This window comes from Fundulus heteroclitus, chromosome 13, assembly GCF_011125445.2.
Source record: "Fundulus heteroclitus isolate FHET01 chromosome 13, MU-UCD_Fhet_4.1, whole genome shotgun sequence".
Taxonomy (NCBI): Eukaryota; Metazoa; Chordata; class Actinopteri; order Cyprinodontiformes; family Fundulidae; genus Fundulus; species Fundulus heteroclitus.
The window spans coordinates 4,157,626-4,161,226 of record NC_046373.1 but is presented as its reverse complement, the minus strand read 5'-3'; the positions used below and the strand labels follow the sequence as shown (position 1 = coordinate 4,161,226).

General features: G+C 42.3%; 1 long non-coding RNA gene across 1 annotated transcript; it reads left to right on the top strand.

Annotated features, from left to right (window-relative positions):
* Nucleotides 1-471: 471 nt before the first annotated feature.
* LOC118556509 lies at nt 472-1,088 on the top strand. The gene is made up of 4 exons (XR_004932233.1): nt 472-578; nt 695-711; nt 802-916; nt 1,002-1,088. It is a non-coding gene; the product is annotated as an uncharacterized LOC118556509 (long non-coding RNA).
* Nucleotides 1,089-3,601: the final 2,513 nt, after the last annotated feature.

Genomic DNA, 3,601 nt, shown 5'->3' with positions numbered 1-3,601 from the left:
ATTCTAAATCAAAGATAAAACTAAAACGTGCCTTTAACTAAAATCTTACATGTTCTATCTGCATAGTCGGCTATTATTTTTTCACTGGGAAAGTTTTGAAACTCAACTGTGAGGTGCTGATGGTTAGCTGTGATATCACGTCTGTCTCCCTCAGCCAAACCGGCGCGTTTCCGCTTTTTTCGAGTGCGCCCCCTGCTGTCGGGAAGTCTGAACAACAACTCTTAATCCATCGCTTGACTTTTGGCAGCAGAGGTGTGGAAATGTTTCGTAGTCGAGCAGAGGCTGTTTTGTGCGAGCAGAGACCGTTTTGTACGGATCCCTTCCGTAGTATTGTACTCGGGGACAATTTATAAATGATATTTTGAGTGCAACGTTTGAAGACAGTTTGCAAAACAAGTTTTTTTTTGTGTGAAACATATTTTTTTGTGTGCAACGTTTTGGCAGGAAACTAAACCCATACTAAATATTTATCGTCTTGTGACGCCTGTAAAAGTTGATTTTTTTATTTTTATTTTGAGGCGTTGCCTTAAGGGAAAGTTTCTCTGTGCTTTCGGTTTCCTTCTTACGCTGCAGCCATGGTGAGTAGCAGCTTTCCTTTGCTGTCTGCTTTATGTTCTGATGTATACTTGTTTTCCACATGGGAGCGAAACACCGACTTGACCGTCTCTCTTTCCTCTGTTTAATTCACCTGTAGGATATGGAACGTGTCAGGTGAGTGTACCGATCACATTAAAAAAAAACATCTGCGTCATGATGCGTTTACGGTCGACAAAATAAACAGCTCCCTCTGTGTCGTTTCAGACAAGAACAATTTCTGAAAATTCAACAAGATTTCAAAACAAATGCCTTCAAGATCATCAAGGAGATGGTTGATTGGTGCAATAAGACTATCGGAAGTAAACACCTGGTGGACGAGGTGGGTAAAAAGCTGAGGCTAGTCGTACAGTTTTAGGGAGGTTAGGTTATTGTTCGTGTCTTGTTTTTGTTTATTTCCTCAACAGATACTTCAGAGCATCTTCTTTCTGGGAAAAATCAACAAAGTGCCCTTCTCTCCGGAGGAAATTATCCCTGAGAAGGAGCTGCTCAGTGTTACTGTTTCACCGTGCCGTGACTACGGTGAAGCACCCTCGGTGGACCCAGTTCGTTTTACCCAGTCAGGCGACTCCCACTTACTTTTTACCTTGAATGTAGGACGCATAAAACAGACAAGTATGCTTTTAGTTATATTTTATCTAAGTAAAGACAGAGAAATAGTTACAGTCACACCAGCGCTGATGGGCCCCTGATCGGCAGGAGGCCTCGAGTGCTCATTACACAAACATTATAAAGGGATCTCGGGACACACCCATACAAGGGCGGTACACATCCAAACTGTGACATCAGCAGGGAAGCTGCGTCACCTCCAGGGTGGTATCTGATCGATATGTGCCAATCTTTTGGGTCAGTGCCATCTAAGTGTGCCATGCAGTTCTGGGATAAACAGCTCGTTCCACTTGACCTTGTTGATATCCTAACAGTCCCCCTGATGATGTGTCATTATGGCACATCACCAAAGATGATCAACCAGTGGAACGACAGCTCTCAGTCTGTCCCTCTCCCAGAACAGTCGGTCATTCCGTCCAGTCCAAGCAATCCAATCACGTCAGCTTCCGGCTTCCAGAGTCCATCCATCTGTGATCTCCACGGCAGTCGATAGTGCGGTTCAGTCTCTGGGGTCACACAGTCTCTGCTGGTGTGACTGAAAAGCACTTTGTAAAAACAGTCCAGTTGTCCGTTAGCCCCCCCTGTTGGTGTGCCCCAAAGGCACATCACAACGAAAATAGTTCCAAGAAAAGGGCCGGACAAACCACAATGGAAACATCTTAGCATCAATCAGCATGAATACTTCATAATTCAGCATTTTTTACTCAAGCCCACAGTCCAAGCATTTTATCTACAATTTAGGGTTCAACTATTCGAGCTAGGCCTGTTTTAGGTTCCTATGCGCACATTATTTTAAGTTTACTTTAGACTATATAAGCTAAAGATGTACCTTAATCAAGGCCAAATTCGTCTACTCTACCCCCACCCCAAGAAACCTCCTACTCGGTCCTCCACTCTCCATTCCTATGGACAACGATCCATCGCCTTCATACCACACAAATCCAAGAGTACCAGTAGGGGGCATCAGAGGGCAGGCTGAGTCTTCATCACAAAAAACCATCTCTAAGAAATGGCAAAAAAGTGATGGAGCCCCAGTCAAGGGCACTCCCACTCTGGGCCAATCTGAGCGAGAAGACACCCTGTATTGAATCTAGAAATTAGCCTTACCGAGTAACTTATGGATCTGTGATAGCCATCAGATCCTGGTTCTCTATATAACAAAGCAAAAAGTTAGCAAGAACTGCAGGTCTTGGTGTGTGTGTCTGTAACAGAGAGTTTCCATTCTTAGTCATAAAGCCATAGCGATCATCATAATGCAACATCACAGTATAAACATCATAACACATAAAATCAAACATGGTGATGGAAGTCAGTGGAGAAGAGAAAGGAAAAAATCAGTTTTGTGATATAAAAAGAGTCTGTACGTCAATAACGCAAAGTTAAGGAAGCCTTCAGGCCATTCAGGCACAAGGCAGAAAATAATCTAATCGCGCTTAGGGTCTCTTCAGGCAACTCCTCCCGTTGAAGAATAAGGAATCAGAGGTCTCTGGCTTCTTCATCCCCAGTCCTTTTCTTGGTTCCTCCGCATGGACAAAAACGATTTAGTTGGATGGTAATGAGAGTCCTGTCCTTTTTTAGGCAATAAGCATTTTATCCCCAGTAAAATGCTCTGTTGAGATGGTTGGCAGACACCAGGCCTTGTTTACTGTTGGATAACAGAAACAAGGTGTAATTAGTGTTCTTATCAAGACTCCCAATCCTTCTTTCATTTACCTTCTTCAAACACTTTCACATCTAGATATTTCCTTTCACAATTATTGTGCTCTTAGCTTAACCTCCTTTGCTGTAATCATTAGATCTTGCATTACTCTTATATTAATGGAAAAATCTGAAAGTTCAACTTTATCTGCAGCAGCATTTCCCATATGTGTCTCACCTTACAATTGTCCAACAGTTGAAAAGATCTCTGCAATAGAAATTTATCATCATATGTTTCATGGCTACTGTGACACGGTTCATCTCAATTTATCTAGCACACAGGGAATTGTACTAAAACCTTTCAGAAACTTCTTACTGAACCAGCTGCAAAATACTTCACATTTTTCTAAAAAGTCCAACAGAAAAACCCTTAAGTTTGTAAAAGAAAGCTCCACTATATATATTTGCAGAATAATGTTGTGATGTTAATAAGAAGCAGCCCTATGTACTTCTTGTCTTATTTTGAAAAGCTCAGCTAAGAGAAAGGAAGTGTGTGCATGCCCCTCGCCCACACGGAGTTGTGATTGGTTGCTATTCAGGAAGTGGGTGTAGCCCAGGGCGGAGACAGGAAGTAGTTCTGTGAATCACTTTCAGCTTGACATGCAGCGAAGAGCAATTCTAACCCCATTAATTCTTGATTTTTTAATCCCTTCTGCTTGTTTTAACAGACAGCTTTTGTAAGCGACCTTGGTTTTTATCT